Below are 18,502 nucleotides of genomic sequence, written 5' to 3'. Positions count from 1 at the left end.
GCTGCCTAGGGAGGTTGTGGATGCCCCATCCCTGGGGGCATTCAATGCTAGGTTGAATGGGACCCTCGGCAACCTGATTCTAGAACTTGATCTAGCTGTTGGCAACTCTGCCTGTGGCAGGGAGACTGGAATGTGATGATCCTTGAGGTCCCTTCTAACCCAACCTATTCTATGATTCAGTGATTCTATGATCATCCAGTAACTGCATCTTCTTCAGGGGCTGGATTTGTGAAAACATGGTAGAATTATTCTTACCTGAGAGCAGGAGAGCAGATCTGTCCCCACTGATATACAGCATAATTTTTTGGGTTGTCCTCAGATGACTGAAGCCTGGAAGCTCTTTGCTGTATGTTACCTTGCCACCAGCACCACATCTTCCCATCCTATTTCCTTTTGTTGTAGAGAGAAGCAGAGGGAATCCAGGGGACCTCAAGAAAATTTGGACCCTCCGAGATCAACATTCAGTAGACCTTGATAACTCCAGGTCACACATGTTCCCCTAAATGCAATGTATAAACCCATACACACAGCTTTGATTTCCTCAGAAAAACAAATGCATTTTTCACCAGAACATCTTAAACTTGATAACATGAGCTCTCCTATCTTCCCAGTCCACTACCAGCTCATTTCCCACTGCAAAGCATCCTGGTCTCACCCTTTTCTCCTTGTTCAATCTTCTCATTTCAGTTCCCTCCAGTAAAACTGAGGTGTCCCAGTACAGGGTACTTTCTGAGAAGAAAGTTATTATTACGTAAGTCATTGAAATGCCTTTTGTTATAAGCCTACAAAGAGATTTTTTTTTTCTTTTAAATAAGATAAATTTTGATTTGTGCCTCATCTGCCTCTGGAAACAATTTACAGACAGATATTTATATTTAGAGAGGAGCTTGAGATGTCTAGTGAATATTTCATTGCACTCACAAGACATCTGGTTCTAAAAGTCATTTGCATTGGTAGGCACCAAATGTATGGGTTTTTCTTTGTGTGTGAGACAGATGAGTAAATGGTTCTCAACAAAGCTGAGAGAAATTCTAAATCCAAACTTAGACAGAAAATAGGTAGCTTTACAAGGATCAATCTGTGCCCATATGAAGGGATATTATTTCTGCAGAATATGCCTTACTATCTTTTTCAAGTAAGAATCCCCAAACATTCCTGAAGCTATCTTAGATTTCTTCTAAGAGTGTCATACTTCAGAGAAAGGGGCAAATGGAATGGCTGAGGTGTGTCTTTTGAAAAAGTACTTCCAGAAAAAAGCATCTGACAATGTGTGAAATGCATGGCTGGACAGGAACCAAAGGACATCTCATTCCTACTTCTCTAAAATGAAGTGCAAGCAAAACAGGCCTTGTTCAGAGAAATGACGTAAGGCTCTTGAAGGAAGTATTCACGTAAACTAACTGAGCAAGAAACTCACTGAGCTGTTTCTAGCTGATACCCACTTTTCACCAAAATCACTGTTCTGTGTAATATCTATATTAAGTCTGGATGATTTTTACCTTTATAACAATGAAAAATAAATATTTTTAAATAGGTATTTATTCGTCCTTGCAGCCATGAAGATAGGAGCTTTCAAAATTCTGAATGATTCCACACAGGTCATGAGCTCCTTTTTTTGCTCTATCAACTTGTAATAGAAGAACAAGGAGATACCCGAGGAAATAAAAAAAGTAATAAATGTCAGACTGATAAAAGGCAAAATTTGTATATTTGCTGACCTCAACAAGACTGAGGCAAAGAAGAATACAGAAAGGAATTAGTCATATCTCAGAATAATAAAAATACCCACTGTCGTCTTACTCAGGGGATGACTTTCTAAAGAATAATAGTGTTCCTGATTTAGGCCCTGAAGCAACTTCCTGCTTGCCTGGGTTAGAAATAAACGTCTCTCAAAGGCATTAGTTTGTGTAATTATCTATTTTTGTATGTGCTGTAATTTTCAGTGGAGACATTGATGCTAGCTGCTACTGGAGACCAAAGAAGAATGCCAATTGCTTTGTAGCAAATACCAAAATATTTGGAATAGGATCTTTCCAGTTCTATATTTTATCTGAGATCTGTCATTATCCTTGACAAAAATCTTCACTAGAAAAACAGTATATGCTTATTGAACACACCAGGCATGACCAGGCTCTCATTATGGTTTTGGCAGATGTGCCATTGCTGGGTGTTCATAGTAGGTGTTTATATGCCTATATGCAAGAAAAGTTTTCTCCAGCTTTTTCAACCTGGACAAAAATTGACACTACTGTCACAAATGGTAGGAGAGGACCTTGATGGGCCAGTGAGATTCTCAGCTCCATGTCTATTTAGTTTTTTACAGCTAGTGAAGTCAGCCTGAAAAATTAGTAGGAGGCTTATTTGTCATTGACTGTGTTGTGTCTGTTTGTTCAGAAAAAGTGAAAACTTCAGTTTGCAGCATCTTCCACTAGAAGTTACTTAACAGCTGAGTTAATACAATGCAGAAACACTCTACTAGGATTCTTAGACATATTTTGATCTATGACTGTCTACCTGCAGTTTTTAGCTACAAGAACACTTACATTTTTCATGTATTGCTCAGACATTATACCTTATGAATATGAACAAGAAATTGGCAAAAATTCACATCGCTTACGATAGAATTCAAATGTTCACTTAAAGAATAAGTAATGAATTCTAACTTTTAAGCTTAAGATTTACTTTGTGTGTTTCCAATTGACTGTTTATTTTAGTGTCATATGGGTAGGAAGAGAAGCTGAAAGGATTCCCCACCTAGGAAATGATGATAAAGTTTCAAAAGTACTGAAGCACACTGAAATTCACATCATTTCAGAGAGACTGACAAGCTAGTCTAAGCCTTCAATCCCACAGCCATACAGACTCATACGAGACATGAAGTTATATGGTATTAATGAACATTTCGTATTCAGAGATATACTGAAGCAGCACCCACACTGTTAGCCGCCTGCAGATCTTATGGGCTGCATGATATCCAAGCTAGGGAACTTGCATACACAGGAAGAATTTCACACCTCAGAATAGGGCTTGAAATGTGCATAAGGTTGCGGAGGAAATCTTTTATGAAACACAATAGGGAAAGCAAAGGTGCATCTTAAACCTTACTGCTTTCTAAGATTTAGGTGTAGTTTCATTCATGATTTACACCTCCTGAACTCTCAGTTGCGAGGACTACATTTTTTCTCCCTCAAATTCAAGGAGAACAAAGACTGTAGCCTACTGCAAAGAACTTACATTCAGAGTGTTTAAAGAACAGTGTTTGCTTTACAGCCTGGAAAGAGTGACAGACAGAGGAACAGTCCACATGTAAAACCACCTCAGTGTGGGCTCAGTTGCAAAGGACGTACAGCACCCTGCAGCACCATTAAAGCAGAGATACTTTTATTGGTGGCTAGTGGCAAATCTCTATTGTGTGTTGTTAATGTAAGCAATCTTGAGGGTCTACAGTTTGATTGAAGGTGTCAGGGTGACAGAGAAGGTCCCTCAGTTTCTTGATCCCATCCTTCATTTCATACAACTGTCCTGGGAGAGGAACCCATGACATCAAAGAAGGCTTAAAGCTGCTGACTGAGATAAATACCATATTGGCACTATCTTACTGAAAATTAAAGGCTCTGGGTGTCCCTAGTGATTTTTTCATAGAAGAATAGGTAACAGAGAGCTAGAAGGTAAAAGGGGAAAGGAAGCTACAGAGCTGAGAACTCCAGTATACCGATCCCCCATATGCAGACAGACCCAGGAGCAAAATCACAGTTGCATGCTCTTGAGTTCTGTACTTCTCAGGTAAGCTAAGCAAACAGGACAAATAAAGCTGCAGGCAGTAAATGCCTTGTGTCTTTATCAAAATCTTCCACAAAAAATCATAAATACTTCTTGCCTTTACATACTTGATCAGGGGCTTGGGGAGAGTGACGCTTTTTCTTAAGGCTTTTGGATTAACAGAGGATGTACCTGGAGTAGGCAGTGAATGATAAAAATTGAGAAGAGAAACATTCACTTGTTGGCTGGGAAGTTAGCAAAATTGTAGAGCCTAGGGGCCGTCTTCAGAGCAGCTCCTGTTGAAGACAAGGAAAATGGTGTGTCTGTTCCTGTGAAAAGAATTTGATCCTGGCTTTAAGTATTTCAGAAGGAGGTATTTTCTTGCTTCTCTCTAAAAAGAAACTCACTTGATTCCTCTTTTGAAACCAAAAAGAAACACCATAAAACACATTATTAAAGACAGCCTTGATGCTACCTCTCCACCCTCTGGCTTTCCTTTCCCTATCTCTTTGTTATTTAAATAGAAAGTCAGATGTAATACACAACTTTAAAATAACCTTATATGGCAATTATGCTGCAACAGAAAAAAAAGATCAGTTTCTCTGTCAAGCGGCCAAACAACACTTTGCAGTAGTTTTTCCAATCTTATGAACATTTGGTCGACAAATATGTTTCTGTTACAGTCCTCAGTTACGATGTCTGAAGTTTACAATGCTCTTTTTGAGTGAAAAGCAGGCAAGAGTCATTTCTGATAAAAACAGCATCAAGGAGAAAATCCCAGTGAAGGAATTGGAACCAATCTTTGTAGCATGTCAAGGCTAATATACGCCCTGCCAATTCAGAAGCAGGTGATGCATGCTTTATGCACATAGTGCAGAAGCAAGGTGAATGAGAATAACTGGCCAGCCACAGCACGAGAGCAGAGGCCTGGCTAATGGTGGCCTGCACTTAGCCCTGTGTAATGCTATGAGAGAATGTGGCTTTCCTCCACCTCCTTGGTTGTATCTATGCGGTGGGAGGAGAGCAATGATGCAGTCGCATGGTGGGGAATCAGCCTGGTGCAAATCAAGATGCTGCAGCAGGATATGAATCTGTTAAGGGGTGCCTACATATAGGAGAGAGTGAATTCTTCAAAGTCTGATCATTCTCCAGTCAGATACATGGGTCGGTCTTGTTCAGCAACCTGAATGAAGAGACAGAGTCCACCCTCTGCAAGTTTGGTGATACAAAGGTGAGAGGAGTGGCTGATACATCAGAAGACTGTGCTGCCATTCAACAAGACCTGGACAGACTGGGGAGTTGGGCAGGGAGGAACCTGATGAGGTTTAACAAGAGGAAGTGTAGATTCTTCCACCTGCGGAGAAATAATCACATGCATCACTACAGGTTAGGGAGTGATCTGCTGGGGAGTGGCTTTGCGAGAGTGACCTGGGTAGCATGGTGGACAACATGCTGGCCATGAGCCAGCAGCGTGCCCTTGTGGCCAATAAGGCCAATGGTATCCTGGGTACATTAAAAAGAATGTGGCCAGCAGGTTGAGGGAGGTGATCCTCCCCCTCTACTCTGCCCTGGTGAGGCCACATTTAAAATACTCTGTCCAGTTGTGGCTCTCCATTTCAAAAAAACAGGGATCTCCTAGAAGGAGTCCAGTGAAGGGTCACAAAGATGATAAAGGGCCTGGAGCATCTCCCACATGAAGAAAGGCTGAGTAAGCTAGGTATGTTCAGCCTAGGGAAAAAAAAACTGAGAAAGGATCTGATTAATGTTTATTTAAGAGGAGATGGGAGGCAAGTGGATGAGGCCAGGCTTTTCTTGGCGATGTGCAGCAATAGGACAAGGAGCAATGGCCTAAAACATGAACACAGGAAGTTCTATATATTTTCACTCAGAGGGTGGTGATACACTGGAACAGGTTGACCAAGGAGGTTGTGGATGCCCCATCCCTGGAGACATTCAAGGCAAGGCTGGATGTGGCCCTGGGCAACATGGTCTAGTGGTCAGTAACCCTGCCCAGAGCAGGGGGGTTGAGTCTGGATTATCTTTGAGGTCCTTTTCAACACATGCCATTCTGTGATTCTATGATTCTATGATAAACATGAGAAAGAACTTCTTCACAGTAAGCGTAATGGAACACTGGAACAGGTTGTGCAGAGAGGTTGTGAAGTCTCTTTCACAGACTTTCATTCAAGACCTGTCGGGACACCTACCTGTGCAACTTATTTTAGAGAACCTGCTTTAACAGGGAGTTGGACTTGAAGATCTTTTTGTGGTCCCTTCCAACCCCTGCAATTCTGTTATTCTGTGATTCTCATCTTCCTGAAGAGAACACAACTATGACTGCCTTGCAATCATAGGCATCTCCTCTTTTGCATGCTTCAGAGAAATTAGAGATAGTAGAGCTATGTCACAAGCCTTGGTGTGTGGCCCCGGACAGCCAGGTTTTGCTCATGGATTTCTTTTTTTAAATAAAGAAAGGTCACACATCAATTACCATATACAGCACACTTCATTGAGAGATTACTGAACACTATCAGTGAGGCTGTAATAGAACTCCATACTGCATCACGAAAATTCAGCGGTTTGACTTAGCTGATGAATGTGTCAGCCGTTCCCAATATCCTGACTGTTATTAAAAATGAAAATATCTCTTACTTTAACTGCTTCAAACATCGCATCTGTTCTGGGTGAATGTATCATTAAATGTCAGTCTATACACACATCATTTTCAGGGGATAGAGGGTAACAGAGGGAGTTAATAGGCTAAAATGTTCATATCTGAGTGAGACTTACAAATTTGAACATAGGCACATGAATAAATGGCTCGTAAAGACCAAGCACTTGCATAAGTAGGAGTAGCACTTCATAGATCTCAGATCAACCACTCAGGGATGCAACACAGCACTTGGTATGGGATTGCTGGTATCAGGACTGAAAATGGCCCTGATTTTCTGTAGTGTTGACAAATGTAGGTTGCTTTACCATGTTTCGCAATACACTCTCCTGCACTCTTAGATCTCTGGTCCCTTGTAAACTGCACATGGTTCAGCGAGTTTGACAGCATGGTGCTCTCAGGACACAAAGAAGAAACGAGCTAATGGCACAAAGACTTCTTGTCTGACTGGCTGGTCTGCAGCTGGGATGGGAAGAACAACACTATTTTTCTCCTCAGACATGTGTTGCAAATGTGAGGAGGATATACCAGGACTCCTGGGGCATTTTTAATGACACCAGAGGAGATTATTTGACTTCCAAAGGTTAACATTTAATAATTAGGTTAGAACCTGCTGTTATCAGTCTTGTCAGTCTCCTACAACTAAAAAATTTCAAACATCTGTGAAGGCCACAAACCAGGGAGAAAAACTGTCTTGCCTCAAACACCAGGCCGAAAATACATAGGGAAAACATTTTCAAAAGTATCCTGGGATCACTTGCAACTGAAGAGTTTAAAAATGAAGGATGGCACCAGAAACTAAATGCCTAGGGGGATCAAATGTATGTGCTGGAATTACTGAAGATGATACAAGGCACAAGTTTTAAATACTTAAACCACTTTGACACTGTTAGTCTAAAAGTCACACATCTCGAAGGCTTTTGTCATTAAGTAGCTCATTCTCTTTTCTCATCTAAATTTGTTCGGGTCCCTGTGGATCCAAGGGAGATTTTAACATCTTTCTAAGTAAGGTCCTTTTGAAAATCTGCAGAAATTGCTTTCGTTTTCAAACTAAAGGCTGTAAATTCATTATATACTGATTTAAACTAGCAGAAAGGAAAGAGCCACATGCATGTTTTCTGAACATCAGGAAAACAGGCTCAGTGTGCATACAGCATAGTCTCTGGTAGATAAAAATCAGAGAGAAAGAAGGGGAAGCACTTGAAAAATAGACACAAAAATAAAGCTTACACCGCAACTCAGATCAAATTAAACAAGGCCTGCACAACATCTGGTCTGGAGATGGTGCACTGGCAGCTGAGTGGCAGCTTGTCTGATGGGCTGACAGGTAGGAAGAGCTCATACTGGCTGGGGCTACCTGCTCTGCTTCCAGCCTGCAGCTGGGGCACAGCCAGCCATGCTCACAGATGAGGCCACAAGGGAAGCCGGGAGCAGTCTGGGAAGAGAGGACTGTTGCAGGCAAGGATGTGAAAGCATAGGGTGAGAAGGATGGGGATTACTGGGAAGCTGCAGGAGAGGAAGAGTGGAGGAGGTCATATGTAATTATCGATTGAGAAGATGTGGATGTGTAAATGAGCAGAAGGGTGAAGCCCAGAGATGGTGCACTGCTATCTCACTTGCCTGAGCTGGGAAGCCCAGCAGTAAACCAGTGAATTATGCCCAGACAGCTGCAGGCCAACCAGGATGCTTTTGCAGGATACTCAGGCTGAGCTGCAGTGCCTCCCAGCAGGGTACTACTCAGGGACATCTGGTCAGATAAAGTGATCAACAGCAAGATCAACAGACATGAGCACAGCCAGCAATGAACTGCATGGCCTGTCCACAAGGAAATATCAGAGCCCACCTAATTGTGGAGTCACAGCTAGACCTGAGGCTTCAGTGCTGCTTGAAGCAGCAGCTTCATGACTGAGTCACTGAAGGTGAGAGCCCAGAGCCCAGCTCTTCCTCTCAGCTGGTGCAGAAGAAGCAGCAGCTGCCCTTCCTCAGAACTTCCCCAGACCAAATTTTCACATTTTTTCAGCTACCAAGACTGCTGAAAGCATTTTGATTTTGAAATGTCAAAACTGCACAAGAAAGAAAAATGCTTTTAATTTACCTATTCTTTTTCACAGATCTGACTGTCCTGAAGGTCACCTTTCAAAATCCCCAGAGGCTTCAGAGAAAGGGAAGCTGATGTTTTCTGAGTGCCTCACAAAGCCAAAAGAGGAGAAGCTCACTTTAGGCCATTAAAAGAGAAGCAGCCATGTAACTAGGCACCCCAGAAACTAATTTGCCAAGTTGCTCTGTGCAATCTCCCAGTTTTATGCTGGACTTTTTCCACACTGGCTTGCATTATCTCCTATTCTTTTTGCCTTGTAAAGTTTCAGTCCAGCACAAATATTCATGTAAGTCTGTGAAACTTTCAGCAGGTGCTTTGGTCTGTCAGGATGATTTAAGTTCTAGTTCTCATGTTGGGGCTTGGCTGTTGCTAACACTCATTTGCTTAACTACCTCACGTAGCAAAGTTCAGCACATGTGCAAGAGTTTGCAAGAACGCTTATAAAAAGGTATTATATGAGGGCTATAAATATTTAGAAATTGGCCAAGAACAAGTTTTGAAACTGTAAAAGTAACATTGGGGGTGCAATGACAGGTTATAATGAATATAAACTTGAGAAGTGTTTTAAATAGTTAAATCCCATTTTTCAACATCCTAAGCACCATACATTGTACCAATAGGACAGTTCCAAAAATAAGTGGAGATAGCATAAGGCAGCACTGTCACAGAGAAATTGCTACCCGCTTCCCTTCATCTTTCCTTTTGCCAGCCCAAGATTTTGCACAACCATGTAGAGAGCATAAATCTGAAAGTTGGCCAGTTTGGCAAGAGAGGAGAAGAGAAATGCAGAGGTGAAGCAAGTAGATCCACTTGGGATTGCCTTGCTGCCTGCTATGCTTGCTTGAAATACTGGATCTGGAGTGTGAAATCACAGAGCACCACTGACTTTCTTTATGAATCTTAAATATTATGACTAGAAACAAACACTGAGTTACTTTTTCAAACAAAAGCAGCACTTAGGAAGATGTCTAAACTGAAATGAAATGGACAACTGAAGCGCTGAATAAGAAAAGAAGCTTTCACCCACAAATTGCTTGTTTAAACCAAGTAGAGTTGACCTAACCAAGAGCATCACACAGTGCTGTAACTGCTACTGTTAGCCTACATCAGCTGACTTTGCTTTTCATTGTAGTTCCATCATTTTGCAAACTACATTTCATGTATTTAAGCATAGAAACACAGAATATTCTGAGTTGGAAGGGACACGCAAGGGTCACTGAATCCAGCTCCCGCCTCACACAACACCATCCAAAATTCAAATCCTGTGTCTGAGAGCAGTATCCAAATGTTCCTTGAATTCCAGCACTTGGGGCCATGCCCACTGCCCTCTGGTGCAGACCCTGTCCCCAGCCCCCAGCTGCCCCTCCCCTGCCACAGCTCCATGCCGTTCCCTCGGGCCCTGTCGCTGTCACACAGAGCAGAGCTCAGCGCTGCCCATCCACTCCCTGAGAGGAGCTACAGCTGCCATCAAGACTTCACTCAGCTCCTCTACTCATGGCTGAACACACTCAGGGACCTCAGTTCCTCCTCATATACCTTGCCCTCCAGACCCTTCCCCATCTTTGCAGCCCGCTTTTGAACTCTCTATTAGAGATTAGTTATTAGTCTATTAGAGATTAGTCCTATTTCCTTCTTACATTGTGGCACCCAAAGCTGCACCCAGTGCAAAGTGAGGCCACACAGCACAGAGCAGAACGAGACAAGAAACAACTTCTCTCCCTGCCTTGTGGCAGTGCTGGGCCTGGTGCACCCCAGGTTATGGTTGGTTTGCTTTGGGCTGTCGGGGCATGCTGCTGGATTACATTCAACTTCCTGTCAGCCAGAACCCCAGATCCCTTTCTGCAGGACTGCCCCATCTCAGGTGCAGAAGCCAGCACTCGCTCTCGTTCAGCTTCATGCCGTTGGTGATTGCCCATTTTGTCAAGACCTATCTGCAAGATTTCTCCAACCTCGAAGAAGTGAACAGCTCCTCAAGTGTTGTCATCAAACTTAGCATATACCTCAGTCCTGCATCTAGACACCATCTCTACATCAAACCTTTCCCTTACTGATAAAATGAAAGCACTGAGAGAAAGTGAACGACCTGCAGAAACTTCTGTTTCTGATTTAGAGAAGCCTGGCTGAGCCCTGAGGCTGCCCTTCTGATCCTCCACGACAGGATCAAGGAACATCTGGTGATGCTGTTGTAGTTTTGATGAAGAAAGAAAAGGACTCACAAACTTTGACTGATGAAGAGGAAACTAAATATTTATTTCATACTTCTGAGGAAAGCACTGGTAAAGCCAGCATCTTCTCCACCCTCAGCTTTCCACAGAATCATAGAATGGTTTGGGTTGGAAGGGACCAACTCTTGGCTGTAACTGACCAATTTGAAAGCATTAGAGGGGTCACAGTGGAAAGTGCATAGTACTCGATGAAGAAATGTTTCAGGAGGAAGTACTGAGAAGGAGAGGGCCTTCGAGAGTTTGGAAGAGACAGGAAGTATGAAAAGTTTTGTTCAACAACTTAATCTGTACAGATTCACCAAAATGCCACATGACTTCATAAGACCTCCCTCACTTCCCAGATTTCTATAGAGGAAGAGGCATTTACTGCCCATAGGAATGTATGTCAGTTGCTTCACATATGAACCAACTCAAAATATTCTGTGGGAGAGATGGATAGTCAGACAAAATAACACATGGTAATAGAGGTGATGAGAATGACTGTACGTGTTCTGATCCTAACTTTTTCTGAATTTCTTTCTCTGGCTGTTTGCAGGTATTTTAGAGGCAGCATTGCTGAGTACTAGAAATGTGAATTAAATATACTTGAGTTGTTTCCAGTGAGTCTGAATCCTTGGAATGGAAAGATAAATAAATGAGGATACGATGAGTCTATTTATTTCAATCTATTTGCTACACATCTTGTTTTACACAGCCCAAGCTGTAGGTGTAAACTGACTGATAGACATTTTAATACCCATGCATGTCTTCAGCAATTAAAAGTCTTAGCTCCTCTATCTCATTTCTCTCAGTCTTGAACTGATATAAACTAACCTTTTTCTTTTACATTTTTCAGTTACTCATCTTCTTCTTCACACATTTTTCAGGAGAGATAATCCAGAACTGTTTAAACTTTACAAGAAGAGAGTTGCCCAGAAGAGAAGAGACGTGGTTGTTCCTTTCCTACAGGAAGACCCAAATGAGAGCTACTTGAGGTGCAGCCCTAGTGCCCAGTCAGTGTAGGGAGCAGCTGCCAGTGGATCCAGAAGTTGGCACACAAACAGTGGCACCCATTGGGCCCCTGCCACTCAGGCACCCCGAGAAAGTCACCACTTGAGCTAAGGGCAGCACTTCTCCAACCCTTCCAGACCCTGCTGCAGCTCAAGGAAATGGTGCCATCCTCTGGCCATGTCCCTGCAACCAAGTAGCAACCAGACCTTGGATGTCACTTCTGCTCCTTCAACTTACAGTGCTCTGCCCTTCATGGCACCCGGATTTAGACCTGGCTCCCCATGACAGGAGCTTCCCTGAAACCCAGAAGCACCAGAGCTGCAGGCTCCTTGGGCTGCCCTGTCCCACCACAGCCCATCCTTTGCAATGGCCATGATTGATGGCAGCAGCCATGCTGACACCACACAAATGGCAGCCCCAGATAGCCCTGCACTGCCCAACGTGCAGCTGCAGATCTCACAGGGAAGGTGCAGCTGATGGTCAGGCACTGCAGTGCAGGACCCTCTGTAGACAGCAGGGACAGCAGCACCTGATTACAGGTTCATATGTTTGAATAGTAAATATCTTAGGTTGTCGTGTTCTCTCATTTATTTGTTTATCTATCTATTTATTTAATGGTTCTGGAAATAAAATGTCTGAATAATGAACCTTTTCAGTTGTCATGTTCTTTTAGTCATTAATTCAATATTTCACTCATTTAATGGTGAAATCTCAGATTGAATTTGTATTTTGACTCTAAAGGAAGTAGAAAAAACAGTTCTAACACCACTTTAATGGTTTTCTGTGTCAGTCAAGATCTAGATTCTTAGCTGTAGAGAATAAAAGACTGAGTGATGTCTGCATGCCACATGCACTGAGAATGTTCTTCCTAATGATGGTTTCTAAGGGAAAGTTAGGATAAACTAATTAAATAACAGCATTTAAATTATTGAAGATTCAGAAAGAGAATGCCACCTGCTTAGTAGGATGGCATTACAAGGTTAACCCTCTATATTGCCAGGCAGTAACTCTTGATTTAGTTATGAGGTAACATTTACCAAGGGTCTGAGAAATCAGGTGCTTTGGAGAGGCCATTCCTGAAAAACCAGAGAACAGAGTTCAGAAGTTATGAAAAGAAGCAGTGATTCATGACAATGTACTGGATTTTTTTTCTGCCTACAAATTTATGAAACAAAAATATCAGAGGAAGTTTCTTTTAACGTAACTTCTGCATTTTCCTGGGAACATGCATTGCCATCTTTGTTCCAGACATCATAAAAACCATGCTACATTAGAGTACTTGAAAAATCTTAGCAATCACAGAACTGCAGAATCACAGAATTGCAAATATTGGAAAGGACCTCAAGAGATCATCAAGTCCAACTCCCCTGCTAAAGCAGTTTCCTACAGTAAGTCACACAGGTAAGCATCCAGCTGGGTCTTGAATATCTCCATAGAAGGGGACTCCACAGCCTCCCCGGGTGCAATCTGTTCCAGTGCTCTGTCAACTTTACAGTGAAGAAGTTCTTCCACACATTAGCATGGAACTTCCTGTGTTCAAGTGTTGGGTCGTTTCTCCTCGTCTTATCGCTACACATCACTGAGAAGGGCCTGGCTTCATCCATTTGTCTCCCATCTCCTTTTAGATATTTATTAACATTTATCATATCCTCTCTCAGTCATCTTTTCCCCAGGCTGAACAGACCCAGGTGACTCAGCCTTTAACCTGGATTATACTTGAGCATTAGCTGGAAGTTTTGTGCTTGCAACTTAAAAGATTGCTCTTATTAAATGCTTCTGTTTCAGTCAACATATTTTAAAAATTTTGGAAAATCAGAATGATCCTGGAAAATTAGCTTTATGGTGCCTTCTCCATTAAGGTTACTTACAAAAAAATTATAAAATATTTGATTCAGAACAGAACATGCTTCAAGTCGTACAATGTCTCTGCTTGTCTAGATGCAACCGATCACAAGTCTGACAAAAAGCACATAAAAGGAACTTACAAAAGAGATTCTAGGCAGGAGTTATTCACAGAAAACAACATATGCAAATAACAGGAGAAGGGCAAACAAAGCATCTATCGTTATAAAAAGGGGAGGAACGCAAATTACTGGAAGAAAGAACCTGACAACCTAGCTGTAAGTATGTTGAAGAAAACAATAAGATAAGCCAACAGCCACTGAGGACTTGCTAGAGAAAAAAACCTGTGAACCAACTCATTTGTTTTCAGAAGACGATGACAAGCTTTGTGGTTAAAGAAAGGAATACATATAATGTATCTTAATTTTAACAAAGTTTTCTATGTTGTGTCACAGGACAACTATATATGCCAGCTAAGAATGTACAGAACTGAGAAAACAATAAGAAGGAATTCACAAAGCTGTTTGGAAAGCTGTATTTGGAAAGAAGACATGAACGATTTGTAGACAAGTTGCATGGTGATTCTAGCATTTTGCAAGTGTTTGTCCTGGTAGTACTTAATATTTTCATTCGTGAACTTGATGAGTATGCTTTTTAAATTTGTATATGATAACCAAGCTGCATGGAGATAATAATAAGAGACTGTAATTCAGCATGGATAATTAGAAGGTGCATAGATAGGAATCATCAACTTGAATGAATTCACTCTAGAAAATGACTGTCTAGGAAACATTTCTACAGAAATCTGAGGATCATAATGATTTAGTCTCTACAAAAGCCAGCAATGCCAAGCAGTTGTAGAAAAGGTAAATGCTATAAAAGAAGATAAAAGTGGGACCATATCAAATAAACCGTATCCTCAGTTCAGAACTCCATAATGTTTCAGTTGAACATCTGTCCTGTTCTGAGTAGAACATTTCAAGAAAAGTAGAGATTAATAGAAAAGACTCTAGAAGAGTTCATGAAAAAATGTCAAAAAAATATCTCTGGCAGCGGGTTGAGTGAGTTTTGATTGTAGGAGAACGCAAAGGAAAAGGTGTCTCTCTAGCATACTCAGAAAGACAAATTGTGCCTGACTTACACGATGGACCAGAAAGACTCTTGTTAGATGTAAGCAGTAAAGATCCTAAAACTCTGCGTACTGAAGTGAAAAAATAGATTTCCTGGGAAGGATTTTGTTGGAAGTCTTTAAGGAGAAATTAGACAATATCTGTAATGGAGGACATAAATTCCACTGATCTTCTTTCCAGGACAAGGAATGGATTTTTTTAGGAGATATAAGGGCAATGCTATTAATTTTCTCTCTAAATGGGTTTGGAATTATTACTGATGACTTTATCATGGAAGAGTGCTCAAAATGTCCATTCAGGAACATTTTATCTGGAAGCATGAAAAATTCCCTTGTGTACCACAAACTCCAGATGAAGACATAGGACGTGGGTGAGCTTGCAAGATAGGTCAGAACTGGATTTGCTAGCACTTACCATGAACTGTTGTCTTTGTAAGGGCTTTTGCTGGAATTGAATTTTGCTGGAATTGTTACTTTGCTCAATCCAAAATTATGACTTTGGCAGATATAATGCTTGGAAGAAAATATTCCAAGAAAAATTGCATACAGTAGTGGCTTTAAAGCAGAGAAGGGGCCAATATCAGGATTACTTTCTTATTCTGAAACTTCTGTCAAAATAAAAGTGAGCTTTCAATCATACAGATGAAATATTGAAAACCAAGAAAGACTGAGACGAAATCATCACAACTGCATAAAGAACTTACTATGGAATAAATTCAGGACCAGACTTGGTATATTATGATTTAGTGACATGTCTTTCTATACTTAACTATTACCAGAAGTGCCAGTCAAGAAGGATTCCGTGCACCCAAACTGAGCATACACAGCACTGCATTTATTTGGGCCTAAAGCCTGAGCTAACTTCATCAGCTTGCAGAGGAAAAGTGGAGGGAGGAAAGAGGGATTTGTCTCTTGTACTCCTCCCAAGAACTTGATACAACTCTTCATGGTTAAGGGAACAGTATCACAGAAAACTGGCAATGGGTTCATTTATGTGTTGTCTTTGTTACTATATATAATGACCCCCAAGGCTAGATTTTTAACATAAGAGACTATAAAAAGCAAAAGACAAGATAGGCAGTTGGAAAAGCAGAAAGGATGGCTCTGGTATACAGAATGACTGAAATCAGAGAAAAGAAATGTTAACTGTTTCTCCCTGATTACATAGGACTTTTCCCTTATGATTATATCACCCCAGTGTTGCACAAATTGTTTTAAATAATTCAGTGACTTCTTCTGGGTTGCAACCCTGCTAACTGATCATTTGGATTTCTTTTTTTTTTTTCACCCAGTTTTACATCCCACTATCCTAGCCCTTGGATGACCCAAATACAAATTCCTTTCCTTAAATGGAACTTGCACCTTTCAAAAAACTTATAAATTGCTGTCACATCAGCCTCACATTTCTTTCCTGTTTGGTCGAAGCTACAATGTAATGTTCATATTTACTTCTGGCAATTTCCTTTCATAAATCTGTCCCTTCAGTGCCTTATACACGTGTTACTTTCCTCTGAGTGTCTTTTTACCATCACTAATTTTTGGAATTGAAGGACCTAGGATTATTTGCAGTGTTTTTAGTGAATAATTACGTTATAAACATTTTGCCTAATTAAATCCTATAAATAATTATGAACAAAAAAATGAAAAATTAAAAACAAAAATATTATTCCAATAACCCTGAGCTACAAGATCTTGGTGATCTCTTCTAAATTGAAGTAAATAACAATATTCTATCCCTCATATGGGACGTGGCTGAAAAAAAAAAAAATGCTCCAAGCAGACTGCCTCTGTTTCATGGTACTTTGCAGCTGTTTTGATTTGTGAAGATCATAGATTTTACTGGTGTTTTCATGAAAGCTAGTCCAGTCTACCTTAACATAAAAATGAGGCAGGGACTGGATATACAGTGGTGAAGTTCACCCCTGTGCAGATAATCTAAATTTCCACACAAAATCTGTTTTGGGGTCTGAGGTGTTCCCAAAATGTTTTCTAGGCTTTACAGTGACTGTATGTTTACCTTCAATAGTTACAAAAATGGCTTGCTTCTGTATGAGTGGGCCTCAATTTCTGACAAAGTTGAATTATTAATTCAGATGTGTTTCTCTCTTTCTCCCATCTTTTGCAGCAGATTCCCTGAAGGACTGAACAACTTTGGGGTATAACTTGCATCAGAAACCAGGAAGGAGGAAGATGGGTTGTGGTGATAGGTAGGATGTAATGCAAGAGCTGTTCTGGACATCTCCTCGACTGTTTCATTTTGGACTCATCCTGACCTGTACTCAGCAAAGCACTCTTATTTATAGACTTCATTAGCCAGTCTCCCCCAGGATTTATGCTGCTTCTTGTTTCATTAGCTGGTGATTCTGCCCGGGTTTTCTACTGAGCAGAAGTAGATACAGAGCATCAGCAAACAACAGTTCTACCTTTAGATATGTGAGCCATGCCAAGACTTCAGCTAATACCATTCCCATCTTTCTCAATCCAACCAAGGATGAGAGTGTCCTACTTTGCACTCAGTTCTAAAAGCAAGCAGCTGATACTTCAGGAACACTACCAGCACAGTTATCTTCTTGTGGGTTTGTGCTTTCAAGGAAACCTTGATCAAGATACATTGATATGGTTATTTTGCACGTTCCTGTTCCTTGTCAAATTTTGACGTTCTAGAAAGAGATAAACTTTCCACATCATCCCATAAACATCCATCACCAAATGGTAACTTGTTACTTTGCCTTTTCCACACTCTCTTACTCTGGTACTTGTTCTTTCCATACTGCTAGCGATTTTTTCCTTTTCTTCTAGGAATGAGAAATGCAGTAAGCCTCAATGCTGTTAACACTTCTGTAGGTAAAAGCAACCCAGTCAAACCAAAGTCACTACCTTGGAGGAGCCGAAGAACTCTTGTACGGGACTATAAAAGCAGGCATTCTGCTGCCTGCAACTCTCTAACGCACATTTGGTTGATTTAAAAAGATGGCCAAAGAGTGACAACCTGCTGTGTTCACTTTCTTCCCATCAATGTTGATATAACTCAGCTTGGAATGCAAATCTCTAATAAAACATTAGAGTGTTTTATTTTGCATTTTATTTTGTCGCATTTTTTGTTAATGCACATCAAAGTTATTCATAATTCCCAGAATTTTTTACACAGAAATGTTTGCTTAAGCAAAGACTCTAGTAAGGGTGTGAATTATTTATTTATACAGTCTACTTTTAAGTTGGGGCCAACATTAATTTGGCTGGGTCACTGGCATTGTGGATTTAATTGCCATGTAAATAGCTATGGAGCCGACATCTTTAGTGTGCTAAATTCTACACAATTTATGAATAAAATATAGTCATTCTGACATTTTGAAGCAGTTATTTTATTAATGAAGAATTTATCAGCATTATGCCAATTCCCTTGCCTTTTGTTAATTATACGCTCCTATTGGATTTTCTGGTATGTTAATTTTGTTTGGTATAAATATTTGTCCTCATTAAGATGAATGCATTGTCAATGTTGACTCATTCCTTCTACTCAATAGATAACTTAAATGTGAGTTCATTTTTTGATCCTGTGATTCTTACTGATGTATGAGAATAATCCAGCTCTCTCATCCATTAAGCCCTCTTCTGCAAGGGATAAAATGTCACCCTAGGAGTGGTCTAACTTGTTCTGTGTGGCATGCATGCAGTTTTTGAAAGGGGTTTGGGATATGAGGATGCGTCTAGCTGTGTTTCTTACAAAAGGAATAAAAAGCCAAGTTTTGCTAATATAGTACTGTCCCTTCTGTGAACTTCTGCTGCTA

At 40.8% G+C, this 18,502-nt stretch overlaps 1 protein-coding gene and 1 long non-coding RNA gene across 2 annotated transcripts in view; one reads left to right on the top strand and one right to left on the bottom strand.

Annotated features, from left to right (window-relative positions):
- Nucleotides 1-18,502, bottom strand: part of LOC116217322 (uncharacterized) — a 672,500-nt gene that overhangs the window by 66,057 nt on the left and 587,941 nt on the right. The window lies entirely within an intron of this gene.
- Nucleotides 403-12,378, top strand: LOC146545475 (uncharacterized). Its single transcript, XR_014881243.1, has 3 exons — nt 403-484; nt 688-751; nt 11,620-12,378. It is a non-coding gene; the product is annotated as an uncharacterized LOC146545475 (long non-coding RNA).

This window comes from Meleagris gallopavo, chromosome 1, assembly GCF_905368555.1.
Source record: "Meleagris gallopavo chromosome 1, MGAL_WU_HG_1.1, whole genome shotgun sequence".
Lineage (NCBI taxonomy): Eukaryota > Metazoa > Chordata > Aves > Galliformes > Phasianidae > Meleagris > Meleagris gallopavo.
The sequence above is the reverse complement of the archived record's forward strand: the minus strand, read 5'-3'. Positions and strand labels throughout refer to the sequence as shown.